The sequence below is a fragment of the Chenopodium album genome, chromosome 13, assembly GCF_948465745.1.
Source record: "Chenopodium album chromosome 13, dcCheAlbu1.1, whole genome shotgun sequence".
Lineage (NCBI taxonomy): Eukaryota > Viridiplantae > Streptophyta > Magnoliopsida > Caryophyllales > Amaranthaceae > Chenopodium > Chenopodium album.
In genome coordinates this window covers 46,491,297-46,513,220 of record NC_137846.1, presented here as the reverse complement: position 1 = coordinate 46,513,220, position 21,924 = coordinate 46,491,297, and the positions used below count along the sequence as shown (strand labels likewise).

Genomic DNA, 21,924 nt, shown 5'->3' with positions numbered 1-21,924 from the left:
TTCCTTATTTCTTCCTTCTGAAAAATAGGCATATGTTGATATTTATCACGTAGCTTGTCAGTAAGTTCTTCGATTTCATTGCTACTATCACTTATATTTGTATCATAAGCATCAAGTGACTTTAAGTCAATCCTCCATTGTGTATGTTGATATTCATACGTATAATGTTGACATGAAAACACTTATACTAATAGTCATTTACAAATTAATTAAGCACTTAATAAATAAATAAAATTAATTAATAAACAAGTTTAGAGGTAGCTAATACCTATTAAGCTTTGATAATGGTGTCTCTCCCAATAAAATGTTAAATTTAGTGAGTGTATGGTGATGAATAATTTAATTAATTGTAGATTTTGATGAGAATAATTAGTAGTTGAAGTTGGTAAGATTTTAATTGGAATATTTAGGTACTAAAATTATAGGCAATAAAATATTACAAAGTATATTATTGAATTAATAAGTTTGACATATTTTGATTCTCAAATATTACGGGCAGCGGGTAGATACGTTGCCTTGGAAATGGTTTTTTTTGCCTTGGCAATATCAGCATCCTTCTTGAATCCCCCCCCCCCCCTAGAGTGAATATTTTAAAATAATTCCTTAAATTGTGAACAGTTGTAAGATTCTAAACAAGAACTTAAGTAGAATAGTGATGAAAATGTATATATTGATCCAATATAGTACTACCAACTGCTTTATATTCAGTTATTATGATCTGCCAAAAAAAATACAGACAGAAAACTACCTTTACTATTCTAGCAATACAGACACAGCAACACAAGTATTATTTACATTTGGTTCAGAATGTACAAAGTTACTTGGATGTGTACTTTTTCATAGAACTTATAGAAATCAAGGTCCGCAGTGTAAATTTTCATTTGGTTCTTTTTGCTTACTCAGGAAGGAAAAAAAAAAGGAACAGTACAAAGCTATAGAAATGACCATGAACAATCAGTCAAATTCAAGCACTACTTTTCCAGGAACAATCCTTTTTTCTTTGGCCTCATGGGCTTCTCTCACTTGTACTATTGGGAATGTCTTTTTGACAGGCACATTAAGCTTTCTATGTTCAGCTGTTGGATCTCTTGTAAACCTTCAGAATCAACTATACTCTGAAAAAAAAAACCAGATTATTAGAAACCATAATTCAGTAGCTTGCAATTACAAGTCATCTGCCAGACTACTTCAGACTGAAAAGACTCAAAAATTTGAGCGCACAAAGCCTTAAATATACCCCCCTCTCCTCCAACTTTCGGCCTTACCCAACTGATACTTAGATATTCCATTACACTCCATATTGTTTTAAAGATCTGAAGCTCAACACACAAAACAGATAAATGGAAAAATGGCTCAAACTCTTAAACAGCTGAAGCTCATAAACCTAACATGCCCACAACACCAAAGCCATCAAATCTCAAACTCACAGCACCTGATCTGAGGAACCAGGCTAATAACATAAAAGAAATTGAAGCTTAATACACCAGCTACACACACTTCAAACACCCAATCAACCAGGAGTTACATATAATTAGATGTCCTGAACTAGTGAACTCCATATAGTCAAAATGATGGTCTGCAATTACTTAAGATCGAAGGTGGCTTATGACGTTTGGGCATATAAGAACATACACATGAGACGTTTGGCTTATGACGTTTAAGCTAATTTCACTTTCATGTAGGATGCATGCATTACATATAGCACATTTCGGAATACAAGAACTTAATGTATATATGTAGACTACTTCTCATGATACCAAATAACTAGTAGAAAAGCCTCGCTTGGAAGTATTTCTCTTCTAAGAAATGGATATTATGACATATTCCATAACAGAAACTCCAAAACATAACTAATGTTACTGCTTTTAATCAACTAACAAGATTACGAGAAAATACAAAAACAAGCAAGAAATTAACCATCCAATGCATCTAGAAAATGTGAGTTTTCACACTTACAATGTTGGAAAAGTCCATTGGTATCTCACAACTACTACAGAAATGTCATCGGTGCTATTCCTGTGCAGAGCTTCATCGATCAAAGCCTTTGCAGATTCTCGAGCATCTTTCACATTCTTAATGCAGTCCACTGCTTCTTGGTTGTTCATTACCTACAAATCATTAGAAACATTAGTGTGAATCCAAAATATTATGAACCTAACCATCGTGTATCCATCCCTGATATAAAGAAGAAGAAAAGAAGGCCTAGTTTTGTAAGGGCTAAAGAGAATATTATGAACTAGAATTAGAACTCGGGGACTAACATGCCATATTCCATCGCTAGCTAAGAGTATGAAGTCTGTATCTTCATCTATCATCTCAACTGTAATATGTGGATCTGAGTTTAGATGGTCTTTCACGGTCTTGTCGCCAAATGCTCTTGCCACTGCAAGTTGCCCATCAACACGTGCCACGTCCCCTGAAACAATCATACGGTTTATGTTAAACAGGACATAAGCATATAATAACAATATGATCTTACTGCTGTAACAATTAGTTGTGTAATAGTTTAAACGAAGGGTAGAATACACATCGCTCTAAGAGGAACTTTGTAATAGATCAGATTCATAGTAACCATATAATGACATACCGGGGAACTTGGTGACAAAACCACCCCTATCCTCAATATCTTTCCTTTCGCTATCTGGTTCATGGTCGACAGATAGCTGTTTTGCCTTTCCATTCCGGCTAATGACTGCCCTAGAGTCCCCAAGGTTCGCCACCACCAGCTTCTGACAATTGATAAGAATGGCAGTAACAGCAGTAGAACCGCCTTTTCCCAAGTACGCAGATTTCTCCAAAAAATTACTATCAGTTATACGATATGCTTTCCTGACAGCATTCTCAGTGTCAGTCCAAAAATCAGGCTGTATACGTCATGTGGAAAGAATTGAAAGAAATATAGTCAATACCAAGTAGTAAGCACTGAGCACAAACAATAAATTTATTTCCTTAAATACACAGCAGATCAATATGGTTCATTTAAGCATAACACTATTCTACCATAAATCAGAAAGCAGTAAAACCGTAAAAGAAAACATCAGTATATGGATTATTATTGAGCCATACAAAGAAACAGTAAGTACCTCTTTCAATATGTTGTTGAACAAATGAGATCTCAAATAATCAGGAACATCTTGGCTCACATGACCATCAAATATAGTGAACAGACCGAGCTCATTATCTTCCACCTGCTTAAATTCAGCGAAAACATAATCCTCCATAGGATGAGCTGATTTCCCCTTGCTGTATGATAGCCATGAGTAAATGCTTTGATATCTTACTCTTCCCTTTCCCAGTCTCAGCAGAAGATTCAGTGGAACTTTGTCCAACCTTTTCCAGCAACAAAGACAAGTATTATATCAGGATCATATTTCATGATTTACACTGAATACTTCTTTCCATGAAACAGAACAGTCATAAATAAAGGCAACAAATATTTCAGAAGTTCCATAGTGTCTGGATGTCGTAAATAAAAGGTTACTGATTATATATTTTCTCTTGAAAAGTATCCACATTCCATAATCTCATGTAAAAGATTATGCAGCCAAAAATGTTATCCATAATTGACCAATTCATTTAGTAATTTAAGTTACACTTGACTATCTTCCATAATGCAACATTCCTGAAAGATTGACCCTGTGGAATAGAGGTAACTTATCTTGGAAATAGACAGGCCTTCTAAATTCCATTTTTACAATGACCAGTGAAAAGATCAGAAACAGAATCAACAGTGGGCTACTTGGATAACATAAGATCAACGTTTAATTTATCTTCATAATAACCATCACTTTATAAGTTTATTAGAGAGTAACAGTAGGTTTGTGAAAATTAAACATACTGCCAATGAAATTTGGGACAAGCACTGCCAAAAAGATGTGATCACACTATAAAACAGATTGAAAAAAAAATTTGAAACGGTATAGGTTTGCTAGGCTGCTAGGGCTCCGATTCCATGTCAAGTTTGGTGTAAATGATTCTCCTTAACTTGTATTGCTTATCAACAGGGTATATATATACAACCTAGGAGGAACCTAAAGCCCAATTAGGACTTAAGCACATATAACACAACTATACAATATATACCCAACAATATGAGACCACAAATGAGTCTCAGAGACCAGAAACAATCGCATGGTCTGGGACCATTGCGTGCCTTCCCTCTCAATAGGTTACAATTTATCTTTTGAGTGACTACTACTTATGGCGAGGGAACAAAACAATGGTTCAGAACCCAGTTTAGTCAGTGACTCAGTGTAGACAAACTAGACACACATTGCGAACCTAAGCGAGGAATGAGCATCCATTTTCCCCTTTTATTATGCCACCATTAATCCCTTTTCATCACAGCAACAATCATAGTGTTACCAGGATCAAAAATCAAATCAATCAACTATAGAAAATAAAAAACAACTAAAGAAAATCAAGAAAACAGATGAAATCAAACCAACAACAGAAAATCAAATCAACCATAGAAAATTAAAACAACTAAAGAAAAACAAAACAATAAGGAAAATCAAGAAAACAGATAAAATCAAAACTCAATTGCATTGTGTTCCGGAACGTAATGGGCAACAATTGAATACTCTTGAAAGCAAAGTTATTTTGGACCTTCTCAAAGGAAAGAAAGAAAAATTTGATGATCCTACAATTCTATCCGATTCTAATTGTGTTATTGTTGCAAGGGAATTGAAATCCAATTGGTGTTAATGTATCTCTAATCAAGAATTTCAACTTGAACTTCTGGATTAGAGATACATTAACACACCAATTTCAGCTTATCCTCGCTAGATTTCAATTCCCTTGCAACAACAACACCATTAGAATCGGATAGAATTATAGGATCATTAAACTTTTCTTTCTTTCTTTCCTCTCAAAAGGTCCAAAATAACTCTCATCCTCTGTTTATGTCGATTATACAGACTGATTTCCGAATCTCCTTCTTCAGATTTGACTATCAATTTCACGTTAAAACGATCCTTCTTCTCTTCCTTCTGGTAATCCTTGATTTCCTTTTTCAATTGACCATACTGCTTGAACAAAGACATTTTTGGTCCGAACATCCGCCATTGATGAAGTGGATTTCGGTGGTAACCTGTAGTGGTAACCGGTGGTGGACTGGTGGTGGTTGATTTTAGGGGTTGAATTTGGGTGAAAGAGAAAGGGGGTGAAAAGGGTGAAGAGAGAGAAAGGTAAAAGTAAAAAAAAATATCAATTCGGGTCAAGTTAAATTCCGGTTTAGCCATATTCAGTTTAGGTGAGTTGGGAGTCGGATTTAATTGGATTTATTTGGGTCAAAATAATTTAATAAACTTTGAATCAAGTTATTTCAGATTCAGTTAGATCTGAATTCAAATCAATTTAGATTTGATTAGATCTTAGTTTGAATCAATCATATGTAATTTTAAACTCATTATTGAGCTATTTTCAATACAAGTATATAACCCTATTTAACAACTGTTTTAGAATTTTTCTCTTCTACTAACAATTATATATAACCCCCTATTAACTATAATTTATATTTAAAAATCCTCTTTGGTCTCCATTATAGTCAATAAGTCGATAACTAATTAACTAATAAGTTTTGGGTCGAGTTTAATGGGGTCGTGGGGTAGTTTTGGATCGGGTTGAATCCAGGCCTTGAGTTATCAAGTTTTATTGGTTTCGGATAAACAATGAGTCGATACCAAGTTGGGTTTGGATCGTAAATTACCGGGTAAAATCGATTTCGAGTTAAATTTGAGTTGATTTCAAATCAGATTTGGATGAAAAAATTTCCGATTCAATCAATTCGAAAACAGTTCGATTTCAGGAAAATATTCTGGGTCGGGTAAATTTTTGACACCCCTACTTAATACATGTTAAAGCTGTAAAGGCTAAATGTGTCAAATCAAACTGAATCGAACAAAACAATTCGTTTTGAATTGTAACCGATCTGATTTGATCCGAGAAACTCAACACCTACACCCGATATGTAACCGAACTAAACTCAATCCGAATTTGACCTAATTTGAACTTAATCCGACTTAAACTCAACCCGAAACTGATTTGACCAAAATTAAACTCAAATCGAACCAGTTTGACCCGACAAATACCCGATTCAATCCGAACCGAAATTGACTTGACAAACAACCGATTCAATCCGATCTATTTTTAATCCGAACTGATATTAACCTAACCCAATTTTAACCCGACCTAATTTTGACTTGACATAATTTTAAATTAACCATAATTTTAAACTTAACCTATTATTTACCTTTTTTTTTTACTTAAACCTATAATAATGATACGATATGAAAAATGATACATGAATAACATGATATCTACTCGATAACAAGATAAAAAAAACTCAATAATTACTCTAGCTTTAAAAATGTACTTGTTTGAATATTAAATTTGGTCAACCCAACCAAAACTCAGCCAAACACGAAAAGTATTTTAATCAAAATTGACCGAATACTTAATCAACTTTAGTAATCAAACCAAACTTAACAGAACCAAAAGCATTAAAATAGGATTAGTTTTTATTTTCCCATTTTAATGCTTTTGTTCAATTTTGCCTATTTTGTTTTTCCCGTCTTATTTTCCCTGTTTTGTTTTGAAATCTATTTGCCCTGTTTTGTTTTGAAATCTATTTTTCCCTGTTTTGCTTTGCAATTTCAAATTTATTTTTTCCTATTATGTTTTGTAATTTCAAATCTATTTTGCCCTGTTTTGTTTTGCCCGTCCTTTTTTTAGGATAGAGTAAATGAGAAAAGGTTAGGATGAGAATGAGGGGGTGGGGAGGGATGTAGGGCAGAGAGGAGATATGTAGACAAAAAAAATACTTTAAGAGTCTGGGGGATGTTGCATATGAATGTATATCAATAAAAAAAAATCTTAAGAAGGTCATAGGAAGGAGAAAAGAGATAAGGGAGTGGAAAGAAGGAACTGAAGGATTTATGTCTTCATCGTGTGCAATTACTAGATATATAAATGGATCAAATTATAGAGATAATTAAGTTCGTACATTTGGGTCGTTGTTATATCATAGCTAGAGGTACTTACGATCTTTGGGATAGTAAAATAGGCCAATGCCCACTTAGACAGATCCTATAAGGTCACACAAAGGGCCTAGATCGAGCACGAGAGGACGAGGCCCATGATGGGCCTCATCCCCTATAGTGGTCGGTCATAAGGAGGGTTTAGAGAGGTTTTCGGGCTTCCTAATCTAGTCTAATTATAATATGATTATAAGTAGACTAGGTGCCTAGGTTATTCCACAGAACAGTTTTACTGTTAAGTTGAAACCCTAATTAGAAAACACGAAACCAGCTTCTCTCAAACTCCTCCCTCTCTCTCACGACTCTCTCCTCCTCCCTCAGCGCCAGTTATGGTGGTTCGTGGTGGTGGTGGTTCGTGGTGGTCGGTTAGTCCATTAAAGCTGGTGTAGACACCCATTTGTGTCTCCCCAAAACCAAACCCAGTGATGAATACCTTTTGCGTCGAATGATAATCGAATAAGGTGAAAATGTGAAAGGTCAGGTGTTGCGGTTAGTTTTTATTAAAATTCTTTCTTTCTGTTTTCGAAAAACAACTCTATTTTATGAAAATAGCAAATCCAGCTTAGTTGGTCCACGACAAGGGTCCAATAATAGTGCAGTTGGATGGGGCTTGCAAAGAGCTTTCCAATGATATATTATAAGCCCAATTCCGATAAATAATGAGGAAGTTATGGCCAAAATACTAAACTGGGCCCGGTTTGATCTTTACATGCGGCCCGATGATCTAGGGGAGGGCCCAACGTTAATTATTATTCCTAAAGTTATTAGAATTAATTATAGTCTTCTAGAATTTTCTAGAAGGTTCTTTTAAGTCATAATAAAATTAGAATTAATAATTATATTTTGATGAGTTTTACTTGGAATAAAATATTATTTTATACGATTTCAGTTTTCGTACGGACTTTACGAGACAATTTTAATTGATAAGTGGACTCCGTGTTTGAAAGCGCGTAGGAATCCAGGCTGTCGCCAAACGACAGGCCTGTCGCTACGCGACAAGCCTTGTCGCCACGCGACAGAGCTTGTCGCCAAGTGACAAAGTCGGTTTTGCGGCGACAACGTGAAGTTTTATTCCTTATCAAATTCTACCTATTTCCGGACTATTTTCTTATAAAAAGGGTCCTGAACCTCCGTTTTCAACCATCAATCATAATCATCTACAATCTACAATCAACAATCTTCTCTTTCTCTCTCTCTCTAGCTTTTCATAAACACAATTCCGCATACATGAGATCTAGAAACACCTAGCCGAGTTCGAAGTTGCCTTCGCCCTAGACGTGAAAGGTTATAATTTCTGAGGGTTTGGTCCCTAATCTCTCTTTCAATTATTTAATTTGATTGTTTGATTTCATATTTTCCTTGAAGTTACTAACGCCTGTATTTTGTTATTAGAAAGAGGTACGAGGCATCAAAGTATGTGATCTTATTGCTCTATTCTTGTAGAAAGCATGTTTATTATTTATTAATTCCTAGCATCATGCTTAGGATGTTATTATTGCTTTCTAGTAACATGTTTAGGATGCCTTTTACTCTTTTCTAATATCATGTTAGTATCATGTTAGGGTTAAAGCTTTGATTTTTATTGCTTAGTGACATGCTAGGGTTTGTTATTAATCTTGTTAGTATCATGCCTAGGATCTTGCTATTATTATGCTTTAACATGATTATGATTGATGTTGATTATTATTATGTTGCTTGATGATTACTGTTATTGCTTGATCACGCCTTTTATGCATGTTTAAAGGGAATTTGTACTTGTAATCACGCTTAATAAGATAATTAATAATCTTGTTTAGGCTAATATGATTATAATTCAAGTGATCGCCAATAATAGTTTTATCTGTGCATTAAATTCAACCAACATAGATAAACAGGTTTAGGGTTAACCTATTGATTGCATGTTAGTCAGAAAGCGCACATGAATACGAGTAGAATAAAGTAGAGGCCTTTTTAGGGCAGGTTCAATCTCTTTTAGGTTGGATTTGTACCTTCATCCCCGAACCCTATTTGATTCAAGACCTTTTGGAGTTGACGATCTCATGGATCGTTAAGGGGTGTAATCTTCACCTTGTGGACGGTTTACAAGTTCCTAAAACTTGTTGGCGACTCTTTTGCTCTAGCTTCCTTCCCTTTGGACGCCACCATACTTAAGTGTATGATCACAGTGGGATTCAAGCTTGGGGTTAATGGCTTGAAATATCCCCTACAGTTTTTGGCGACTACACTGGGGAGGATTTCTATTTTAATTCCTAAAATTTATTTTGGCAATGATTTAGAATGAGCGGATGAGACTCGAAAAGTTCTAAGTATTTCATGTGCGTAATTTTGATTAGCATTATTGTCATATGAATAAAAAAAGGTCCTCATTGGATAGACCATTCGAAATGAGTAAAAAAACATAGGATTTTTACACGTAGGAAACTTGAGAAATATCTTTCACAATTAGAATTGAAATAATACTGCGAAATCTGGAAAGTTCTAAGAACGTAGATACCTGCTGAGGCATGTAGGAACTAGTGTCTAGAAAACAGGGCTTGTCGCCTGTAATGTGCTTCTTTCGCTTGGTGACAAGGGTACTTTTGCGGCGACAGTCCCTGTAGTCTGGCGCCAAGTTCTTCCAATACCGAGCCACAACTCTGCCTTCTTGTTTTGACCATTTCTAGCACTGTTGGCTCGATTCTACTTCCTGATTGAGTTTTTCTCTTTTTTCTGAAACCCATATGTGTTCTACATATGGACATAACCCTCTGGGGGTTCATGCTCCATCTACCCAATCAAACGCTCCTGGCAACGACGGGTACATCCGATTTTGTGAATCCACCAAACCGTGGAAGCAAGTTTTTAACTTGCGGGGTCCCATCCATATGCGCCAACCCTTCCAAAGGTAAGGCTTTCGCGCAATGCATCCGGACTCATAACCATGGACCCTCTTTGACTAACCCATATCCTTGAACTTTAAAGAACTAGAGCCATGGTTAGGTTGCAAACTCATTGCATCATATTGTGACTATTTGAACTATTTGTGCATTCTTTGCTTGTGCATACCCTATATGTGCTAACCGTTTGTTTGACTTGTGTTTAAGTCTAAATAAACCAATTAATAACTACAAAGGACTTTGTCTAACTAATTAATTAATTAATTAATTTGACTAATTAAAGACTAACAAAGTAATCAATCTGACTTAGTACGACTGTTGGCATGTCCCCTTAGAGTAAACTTACTGGAAACAGTCCCAGATTAATGTTCCAGCAATGGCGCAGGAGTTTGGGCTGTGGCGCTGCAGTTCATTGTTTGTCGCCTGGCGACAAATTTGTTGTTTGGCGACAAGCTTCAAACTGTGGTGACAGTTCTGTTGTTCCAGCGACAGTCCAGATTCTTACTCGAGTCATCACGACGAGTCTAATTAACCAGTCTACTAATCAGTTTAACCAATTTGTTAATGGCTTTAGCCATATTTAAGTCCTTAATTGAGTTTAGGCACTTAGTCCCATGGTCATACACAATAGTCAAAACATGTCACTTGCACTCACTTATAAAGCACACACTTAACATGTATGTCACACCTTGACCATGTCTAGAGAATCTTGAATGCGTGTTTTCCGTCATTTTTTTAGGGGGGTAAGTCGGATATTAATCCTCCAATTAAACCACTTGTTTGAACCCATCCCCAAAAATATACAATATACACCTTGAGTCAAGTCATTAAAACAAATATGGTTTAATCTACAGCGCATGGTTAAGAAAGGAAGGGCGTTTAATCAAAGACAACACCTTTATTCAAGTTCAACTTTTTGATAAGCCAATCGGTCGAAAAAGGAAATCTAAGAAGATAATGGCAAGTCAGGAAGAAGTCAACGAACTCAAGGGACAAGTGGCTAACATGGCTGAGATGTTGAAGAATCTGACTCTTCAAATCAATGACCTTGTGAGACAACAGCAAATGGAGCTCATCCAGGAAAGTTTGAGCAGATTATCCAATGACTATAGATTCCAGGGCATTAGCTCACAAGGGCTCTCGGTGGACAAGGATCTTCTTCCTTAGAAGTTCAATGCCAACGACATCCTGAAATTCAAGGCAATGGATAACCCTTATTTTCATTTAAGTGCCTTTGAAACTGTAATGAATATTAAGGGAATAGACAAGAAAGCTTTTCATTCTGTGTTTTCTCTATCTTTAGAAACCATTTGTCAACAATAGTACTTTTCTCTTGATAAAGAGAAAACCTCTAGTTGGGAGTCAATTGTAAACGCTTTCATTGATAGATATAAATGCAATATTCAAGTTGAAACTGATCATAGGGAACTTGAAATACTTAAGCAGAAAGAGAATGAAGGCTTTACTTCCTTCTTTAATAAATGGAGGGAAACTTCTGCAAAGATGGTTGAGGTGCCTAGTGAGAAAGAATCTGTGAGGATGTTCATCAAGAATCTCCAAGAAAAATACTCTAAGCATCTCAAATACCAAAATAACTTGCACACTTTCAAGGCTGTCTATGACATTGGTATCAATATTGAAGACGACCTAGCTAAACAGAAAGCTGCTAACAATAGTAACTCTAATAGTGGCTGGAAAGGCAAGAAGAACGACAATCCTTCTTCTTCCAAAACCACCCACTCAAATAATGTTACCACCTTTAATTTGAATGAAGTCCTCGCTATGAATAATCAAGGACAAAAGAAACCATTTAGGAGGAACTTTACTCCTATTGGTATGAGTTATGACACCGCATTCGATTGCTTACATGCAAAAGGTTTTATAACTCCCATTGGACCGTTTGGGGACCCACCTATCGAAAAGAGAACGGCTAGCTGGAACCCCAATGCACATTGCAAGTATCATCAGGGCAGGGGCCATCTCACAAAAAATTGTTGGAAGCTAAAGGAAGCAATCCAAGATTTAATTGATAACAACAAACTTCCATTGCCCCCTGCAAGCAAGAAGCCAAGTATCAATAATGCACCACTGTTGGATTCCTTGGCTATTTCCGATGAGGAAAATCAGGCTGAGCCCTCGAATCTCATTAAACTTGTCGAATTTCAGGTTGACAAGAACCTGCGACTAAACAAGAAGTGTGTATCCTTATTCAGGTTGTATTGGAAGCAAGAGAATTATTACGCGAGGCCATGGAGGTTATAAAAGAACGAAACGAACTACTCAAAAGTAGACCTCTACCTAAAAAGAAGAAATCGTTCTCCCTCCAAGTAATTGACACACCCGAAAGGAGCAATAGGCCATACACTCCAATTGGGACTTCTTATCTAAATATGTTCAAAATGCTCTCCGAGAATGGTAAAATTCAACCTCTCGAACCGAGACCATTTGAATCACTAAAAAGGACAGATAAGTACTACTGTCCATATCATCAATCGGGAGGACATACTATAGAAAATTGTTTCAAGTTCAAAGACTTGGTCCAAAGATTGATTGATAACAAGAAACTAGTTCAAATCCCACAAGAACAAGATGCTACCATTCATGGGGTTTGGGATAATGATGACGAGGATGTCTACCTCAAGGACGTCGAAGAAACTCCACTTTCGACAATATATCCAGTAGGTGACATTTGGGATGAAGAGGATTCACCCATAGATGTCCTCACAAGGTCCGGGAGAATGCAACCTCCCATTACTACCCAACCTATTCCCGCTACTCAACAAGTTCCCATACCAATCATAGAAGACAACGATATTGTCAAACAATTAAAAAAGACTAAGGTCGAAATGAACGTATGGAAACTTCTAGCTACATCCCGAGAACATAGAGTTGCGGTCATGGATGCCTTAGCTAAAATAGGGATAGATTTGGACACCACTCCTGAGGGTTTGGCTAACTTCCTCACGAGTGATCTCCCAAGTCCTATTAATTTGATCACTTTTTCCGACAAAGATCTACCACCGGAAGGTGACAAGCACAACAAAGCTCTCAACCTCACAGTGATTTGCAAGAGAATGAACGTCCCCATGACTCTTGTAGATAATGGATCGGCAATTAACGTTTGCCCACTTAGAACTGCGAGGATGTTAGGGATAAGAGATGAAGATTTATCTCCATCAACACAAGGAATAAGATCCTACGATAACTCACGTCGCCAAGCATTAGGCACAATTACTATGAACATAACGGCGGGAGTAATTGAACATGCCACCACATTCCAAGTGGTAGATATTAAGGCCTCGTTCAACTTACTGTTTGGACGCCCTTGGCTTCATGACCTAAAGGTCGTCCCTTCATCTCTTCACCAACAAGTGAAAGCCATAGTTGGAGGAGTACCAATTACAATCGATGCTTCACCCATGAGGATCAAAACAGTAGAAAATCCACTAATCAATGTGGAGCACGATGAGAATGACGAAGATCTGTGGGGCTTTAATGAAGAGGTATCCTTAATCGAGGAAGATGAAAGGACCCCTCTTCGCTATGACCTCCACTCCAACATGATAACCAATGCTATCATGAGGAAACAAGGACACTTCCCTGGAATGACTCTAGGAAAGAAGAAAGGGATAGCAAAACCGATGGGACTATTTGGCCTCCCTAAATTAGATACTTTCGGACTTGGTTTTGAATCGACTCTCGAAGATCTAAAGCGAGCCTAGGAAAGATCAAAAGCACGTAAAAATGCTCGCGCACAAAAGAAAGCAATCCCAATGGATCAATACCCTCTTACTTTAAATGGACAGTTCATAAGAGAGGGAGAAGATTATCTATGTTACGAACTTCCAGAACCCTTTGTTATAAACGGCATAAGACAACCTGGGTTCGAAATATTTCTGGATTGCTACTTTCTAGATGAGATCCCAACTCCTATCTATAAGGAAAAAGCACCCCCATGCTTTGACTTTAATGTCATGGGACTTCTCTTTGGGCGAGAAAAGAATGAGCCAAGATATATAGAGGATAATTCCTCACTCATTCAAACAGTCCTACAAAGCGAGAACTTTGATCCTTCCAAGCTCATCACTCCAGCAGAGGATTTAGTGCGAGGATGGCGCAAGACAGTGAAGGTGATTACTGCAAGCGGAAAGAAGATCTCAATAACTACAGGACAAGGGCCAATGTTCGAAGAATCATCTGAGTCAGAGTCTGAGTCAGAGTCTTCCCCTATCGAGTCATCTAAGTCTCTAGTTGTAGCACCTCCCTCTAGCTCTTCTATTTCAGCATCTACTCCTAGGATAGTTAGCAATCAAGTCCCAATGGACATTTATTTATTTGATGTAATGATTTCTGATTTTAATAATATGTCTTCTTCCCCTTATTCCTCGTGTTTCTCTGTAACTCAAGATGACGAGTATTGCTTAACTAACGATGAAAATGACAAAGAAATTATTAAAGCAATGGAAACACTTGAAAATATGATATGTCCATTTTATATAGTATTTTACCCCCGTCCCTTGGTCATAATTAGTAGTGTTTTTGGCTCCTTAGAGCCACTTTTGTTACTAATATGCATTTTCTAGTGTTTTCGTAGTTTCGGTTGAGTTTTGTAGGGAATTGCACCTTTGGAGTATTTTCCCGGGATTTTATGAAGCTACTACGAGCATTGGAGGAGTATGACCGTCATTGAAGCCCAAGGCCGGCTAGAGCCATCGAGCCGGTGATTAAGGGCTCGGTATTTGGAATACCGAGGTTTGGACCGAGTGTTCAAGACTCGAAGAGGAGATCCGGATTGGGCCGAGGAGTCGAGCCCAATTGGAAGTCCAAAACCTTGAGGAGCCACAAGGGCCCGATCGGGTAAGCATAGCCCCGATCGGGCAAGGCAAGGCATCATAGGGCCAACGTGCTAGGCGCGCCCGATCGTGCGATGCTTAGCACAATCAGGAAAAGTGCGCAGCAAAGGGCTACGAGCAAAAGGCGCGCCCGATCGGGCGGCCCTTAGCCCGATCGGGCGCGTGTTTCTGGAGGAGCTTGTTAGACGAGCACTTAGTTTCTATTTAGGAGTTTTGATTAGAAGTTGTTTAAGTATGTTTTAGGATAATTATTTTTACTTACTCTTTTCTTTTCACTTTCTCTCTCTACTTAATATTTTCTCTCTCTAGACTTTTCTCTCTACCTTACTCTTGATCTTGACTACTTTGTAATTTCGCCGTCTTGGTACGATTTCTATTTCAATTAATTTCAGTAATTTCTTCCTTTCAATTCCTTATGGCTTACTTTATTATTATGCATGTTTTAGATTTAATTATGTGTGAGTAGTTTAATTCTAGGGTTTATGGGGATCCATAATTAATATGAAGGGATAATTTGTTATTATTGATCATTGATATTGCATGATAATTTCTTATTGAATTGTTTTAATTCTTTGCAATTAGATTATGAATCGAGCAGATGTAATTTGATTGTGAATGTTTAGCAATATTGAATTGATGAATCGAGCAGATGTTAATTTGATATTAAAGGCTATTTTCAATAGGAACTTAGATCTAGTAAATTGCGAGAGCCTGTTAGATCTATGTTGGTTAATAAATTGCGAGAGCCTGTTAATCATGTTATTGTGCAATGTTAATTATTGATTGTTATGTTTTATCCTGGAATATTAATTATTGGTGAACCTATGACCCTAGGCCTTCTTATTATTAATTTTCTCCCTGAACTCAATCTTCGTAGTATAGTTTTACATTAATAACAACAATTTGGTTACTATAATAATTTAGATTATATTAATTAATTAGGAGTAGAAAGACCAGTTTCCTTGTGGATTCGACCCTACTTCCATATCTACTTTAGTTAGAGGACTTAGGTATTACTTTTGATTAGGGGATACGACTTTACCCTGTCAAAATTTGGCGCCGTTGCCGGGGAAACGGTTTTATTTTTATTTCTAATTGTTTTTGTAGTCTAGATTATTTTTCTTTTGCCTCAAAGGACATTAGTTCTTTGAGGTAGTTCTAATATCTGTCTTTTTAGTTCTTTGTTTATGCCCAGGTGTTCCAGATCAGGTTACATTCCATTCAATCCTGATATCGAGCGCTCGTTTCATAGACAGAAGAATCTTTATAGGCAGATCCTGGCAGGTTCTGGGAGTAACGATATTCCTAGAAATCCATTACCTAATTCTAGTGATTCAGAGCACTCTTCTAATTCAGAACTAGAGATGGGTACACCACCACCATCTCCACCTCCACCTCGCAAGCTTAGCGATTATTCGCAGCCATCTCTGACGGATTTTCCACATCTTTCTCCTACACCTGATCTCGAGGGAGTCCAGTTCGAGATCAAGCCCCAGTTCATAACGATGATAGAAAGAAAGCAGTTCAGTGGAGCTAAGGGTGAAGATCCTAATCTTCACATTGCAGATTTCTGTCAATATTGCAACACTATTAGGCAGAATGGGGTAACGCAGGATCAAATCAGGGAGATTCTTTTTCCCTTTTCTTTATGTGGAAAAGCTAAATTGTGGTTTAATGGTTTGAATAGAGCTGCACTTGGTAATACTAACTGGGAGACTCTTGCTTTAAATTTTTATAATAAATATTACCCTGCAGAGAAAACAGCTTTATTGAGAAGTGCCATTCAGAATTTTGCCCAGGAGACAGATGAAGCATTATATGAGGCTTGGGAAAGATTCAAGGATCTGCAGAGGGAGTGTCCCCACCATAACTTGGCAAAGTGGCAGCTAATTCAAGCTTTTTACAATGGATTAGGAAATGCATCTAGGACAATTTTAGACTCCGCAGCTAGCGGTAGATTTATGAATTTAAATGTTGATGATGCATGTCAGGTTATTGAAGATATGGCGATCCATAATTCCCAATATGGGAATACTAGAGGTTATGCTAATAAGGGCAAGCATCATGTTGATTCAGTAACCCTTATGCAAGCTCAGCTTACTTCTATTTGCCAGAAATTAGATAGCCTTACTACTAACAATCCTAATTCTGTTGCTAATGTTTCTGCTGTTTCTAATAATGCTAATGATGCTTTCTGTGAAAATTGTGGAAGTGTAGGTCATTATGAGCAAGACTGCAGGAGTTCGATGGAGCAAGTTAATGCTTTCCAAACTTATAAGCAAAATAACCCATACTCCAATTCCTACAATCCTGGCTACCGGAACCATCCCTACCTATCTTACCGTAGCACTAATGTTCAAAATCCTCCACCTCCACAACAACCACAACAAGCACCCCCTCCACAGCAAAAATATTACCACCCTCATGCTAACCAGAAACCCTCATCACAAGCCCCTACTACATCTTCTGACCCTGCTTTATCAGAAATTAGGGCAATGCTGACCAGTATGCAAAAACATATGGATAGTAGAGACCAACAGATTGACTCTATTATAGCCCATAATAAAGTCATGGACACCCAAATTGCCCAATTGTCCTCTACCCTTCAATCTCATCAGCAGGGAGCCCTACCAGCGCAGGGAATTCAACCTACGGATCATGCAAATGCAATTACCCTAAGGAGTGGTTCACACTACGATGGGCCCCAAATGCCCAAAGAGGATGAACTTGATTTAATTGATAGTGCTAATCCTGATTCCGTTGTACCAAATGCCCCTGCAGGGCTCCAGGGTAAAATTATTGATACTAATATTTCTGATGATTCATTGCAGGGTACAACCTTAGGGAAGGATGCACCCCAGGAGAAGAGTAGGGAAGCACCACCAGTTATCAAGCTACCTTTCCCCAACCGTCACTTGAAGACTAAGTTGGATAAGCAGTTTGGTAAGTTTTTGGAGGTAGTAAAAAATTTGCAGGTAACAGTTCCTTTCACAGAACTTATTACTCAGGTTCCTGCATATGCTAAATTCATGAAAGATATTTTGACTAGGAAAAGGGCCTTTAATGAAGTAGAAACTGTAGCATTCACTGAGGAATGTAGTGCACTTTTACAAAATAAATCCCCTCCTAAATTAAAGGATCCAGGTAGTTTTTCTATCCCTTGTCATATTGGAAATGTTTTCATTGATAAAGCATTATGTGATCTAGGTGCTTCTGTTAGTGTGATGCCATCGTCTGTATGTGTTAAATTAAATATGGGTGATTTAAAAGTTACTAATATAACTTTGCAAATGGCAGATCGTTCTGTTTAATACCCCTTAGGTATTTTAGAGGATGTACCTGTTAGAGTTGGTAAATTTTTTATCCCTGTTGATTTTGTTGTTTTAGACATGGCTGAGGACACGCAAATTCCCATTATATTAGGTAGACCTTTTCTCCATACTGCAGGAGCCATTATTGATGTCAAAAATGGTAAACTAACCCTTTCTGTTAGCGATGATAATATCACTTTTAACTTAGGGAAAATTTTAAAAGGTCCTATGCTTGAAGAAAATTGTTATCTAATTGATGTGCTTGATGTAATGGATGATATTTGTGAGGAGAGCTTACCACAGGTTCTTGCAAGGGACCCCTTGGAGGAAATTCTTTGTGGAATTTGTCTGCAGGTGACATGAGCATATGGAGCAAGGAGGTGGATGACATAGAAAGAGCTCTTGCCATCGAGGAATTTGATGCTAATGATTGTATGAAGGTAGTAAATTTGGTTCAGGAATCAAAACCTGCAGAGGTGAAGAAACCTGAACTAAAACCTCTCCCTTCTCATTTAAAATATGTTTTCCTTGATGAGCAGGAATTGTACCCTGTGATCATTAGTACTGCACTGGATGACCCATAAACTTCCCAACTTCTAGAGGTTCTAAGAACCCACAAAAGGGCAATAGGGTACAGTATTGATGATCTCAAGGGTATAAGCCCTGATTTTTGTATGCACAGGATACACTTAAAGGACAACTACAAACCCTGTATTCAACCCCAGAGGAGGTTGAATCCTAATATGCAAGAGGTAGTTAAGAAAGAGGTTATGAAATTACTTGATGTAGGTATTATATATCCTATTTCTGACTCCAAATGGGCAAGTCCTGTACAGGTGGTTCCTAAGAAGGGTGGGATGACTGTTGTTGAAAATGATAAAAACGAATTAATTCCCACTAGAACTGTTACAGGGTGGCGTATGTGCATTGACTATCGTAGATTAAATATCGCCACTAAAAAGGACCACTTCCCCCTCCCCTTTATTGATCAAATGCTTGAGAGGCTAGCAAATCATAAGTTCTTTTGCTATTTGGATGGGTATTCGGGATTTTTCCAAATCCCGATCCACCCTGACGATCAGGAAAAGACTACATTTACATGCCCTTATGGCACTTTTGCATATCGTAGAATGCCTTTTGGTTTATGTAATGCACCTGCTACCTTCCAACGTTGCATGATGAGTATTTTTTCTGAGTTCATAGAGTCTATCATGGAAGTCTTTATGGATGATTTTAGTGTTTATGGTTCTTCATTTGATGCATGCTTAACTAACCTTGCTAAAATCTTGAAAAGATGTGAAGAATGCAATTTGGTTTTAAATTGGGAGAAGTGTCACTTTATGGTGACAGAGGGAGTAGTCCTTGGTCACATTGTATCTGATAAGGGAATACAGGTAGACAAAGCTAAGATTTCAGTGATTGAGCAATTACCTCCCTGTAGACACCCATTTGTGTCTCCCCAAAACCAAACCCAGTGATGAATGCCTTTCACGTCAAACCATAAGCGAATTAGGTGAAAGTGGTTGAAAGTCAAGTGTTGCGGTTTAGTTTTAATTAAAATTCTCTTCTCTCTGTTTTTGAAAATAACTCTATTTATTTGAAAATAGCCAAACAGGTTTAGTTTGGTTCATGATTAAGGTCCAATAATAGTGTAGTTGGATGGGGCTTGAAAAGACCTTTCCAACGATATATTATAAGCCCGATTCCGATGAATATTGAGGAAGTTATGGCCAATATACTAAACTGGGCCCGGTTAATTATTTAAATACGGCCCGGTGATCTAGAGGAGGGCCCAACGTTAATTATTATTCCTAAAACTATTAGGATTAATTATAATTTTCTGGAAGTTTCTAGAGGATTCTTTTTAATTCTAATATTATTAGATTTAATAATTAATTATTTTAAAATAGACTTTTATTTGGAGTAAAATATTATTTTATCTTACAAATACGTATTTTATCTTCTGTACGGATTCCGTAGATCAAGTTGATTAAAGATCGGATTCCGCGTGAAGAAAACGCGCTAATACAGGTTGTCGCCAAACGACAAGTCTGTCGCCTCGCGACAGAGTCGATTCCTGGCGACAACGTGTAGTTTTATTCCTTGTCAAATTCTATGATTTTCCGGACTTTTTCCTTATAAATAGGGTCTCAAACCTCTGTTTTTATTCAGAATCAATCATCAACTTTTATGAATTCTTCCTCAATTCTCTCTATTCTCTCTCTAAGCAATATATGCATTCTTTCTCTCTATTTCTAAACCAACCTTTTTACAAAATACAATATTCCGCATTCACAAGACTTAGAGTCTCTTAGCCAAGTTCGAAGTTGCCTTCGCCCTAGACGTGCAAGGTTGATAATTTCTGAGGGTTTGGTCCAAAACTAGTCTAAACTTTATTTAATTTGATTTCAGTTTAATTCTTTAATTATTCTTTATTGATTTTCATTGAAGTTTACTAACTTGTGTATTTTGTTATTAGAAAGAGGTACCAGGCTTCAAAGTATGTAATCTTATTACTCTCTTTCAATGTAGAAAGCATGTTTATTATTGTTTTATATTCCTAGTATCATGTTAGGATGTTTTTTTATGCTTTCTAGTATCATGTTTAGGATGCCTTTACTCTTTTCTAATATCATGTTAGTACCATGTTAGGTTTAAAGCTTTAATCTTTATTGTTTAGTGACATGCTAGGATTTGTTATTAATCTTGTTAGTATCATGCCTAGGATCTTGCTATTATGTTTAAGCTTTATTATGCCTTATCATGTTATTATCATCATTATCGTTTTTGATTTTATTTATTATGTTGCTTGATATATTTTATTGTTATTGCTTGATCACACCTTTTATGATTGTTAAAGGGAATTTGTACTTGAAATCACGCTTAATAAGATAATTAATAATTTGGTTTAGGCTAATGTGATTTTAATTCAAGTGATCGCCAATAATAGTATTATTTGTGCATTAATATTCAACCAACATAGATAAACAGGGTAGGTTTAATATAATGTTTGTATGTTATTCGAAAAGCGCACATGAATACGAGCAGAACAAAGTAGAGGCCTATTTTTATAGGGCGGGTCCTTTCTTTTGTAGATTGGATTCGTACCCTCATCCCCAGACCCTATTTGGTTCAAGACCTTATGGAGTAGTTGATGGTCCTTTTGGATTGTCTTTTGGGTTTACAAGTTCCTAAAACTTGTTGGCGACTCTTTTTTGCTCTTTTTCTTTCCCTTTGGAACGCCACCGTACTTTAGTGTATGATCACAGTGGGGTTCAAGTTTGGGGTTATCATAATGCTTGAAATATTCCCTACACCCCCCCAGTTAATGTTAAGGGAGTTAGGAGTTTCTTGGGTCATGCGGGGTTTTATCGCCGTTTTATCAAAGATTTTTCTAAAATTGCTAAACCACTAACTCAGCTTCTACTTAAGGATGCCCCTTTTGTTTTTACTGACGAGTGTCTTGAGGCTTTTGACAGGATTAAGCAGGCTTTGATATCGGCACCCATCATATGTGCACCCGATTGGAACCTTCCATTCGAGATTATGTGTGATGCAAGTGACTTTGCTCTAGGAGCCGTGCTTGGACAAAGGAAGGATAAAGTTTTTCATGCTATTTATTATGCAAGCAAAACTTTAGATGAGGCCCAAGTGAACTATGCCACCACGGAAAAGGAGTTTCTTGCTGTTATATATGCTTTAGAAAAATTTAGATCATATCTTGTTGGTTCTAAAGTCATTGTTTTTACTGACCATGCAGCTTTGAAATATCTAATAGCTAAGGCGGAATCCAAGCCAAGGCTACTTCGGTGGGTTCTTTTGCTCCAAGATTTCAATATCGAGA

At 37.1% G+C, this 21,924-nt stretch overlaps 1 non-coding gene and 1 pseudogene across 2 annotated transcripts; both read right to left on the bottom strand.

Annotated features, from left to right (window-relative positions):
- Positions 1 to 793: 793 nt before the first annotated feature.
- Positions 794 to 5,045, bottom strand: LOC145575586 (putative protein phosphatase 2C 39; annotated as a pseudogene). Its single transcript, XR_014098267.1, has 6 exons — positions 4,890 to 5,045; positions 3,084 to 3,330; positions 2,588 to 2,864; positions 2,262 to 2,416; positions 1,957 to 2,108; positions 794 to 1,115 (listed from the first exon to the last, which is right to left on the bottom strand). The product of XR_014098267.1 is annotated as a putative protein phosphatase 2C 39 (transcript).
- An 11,490-nt stretch (positions 5,046 to 16,535) lies between these two features.
- LOC145577251 (small nucleolar RNA R71) lies at positions 16,536 to 16,642 on the bottom strand. The gene has a single exon (XR_014098711.1). It is a non-coding gene; the product is annotated as a small nucleolar RNA R71 (small nucleolar RNA).
- Between the last annotated feature and the right edge of the window lie 5,282 nt (positions 16,643 to 21,924).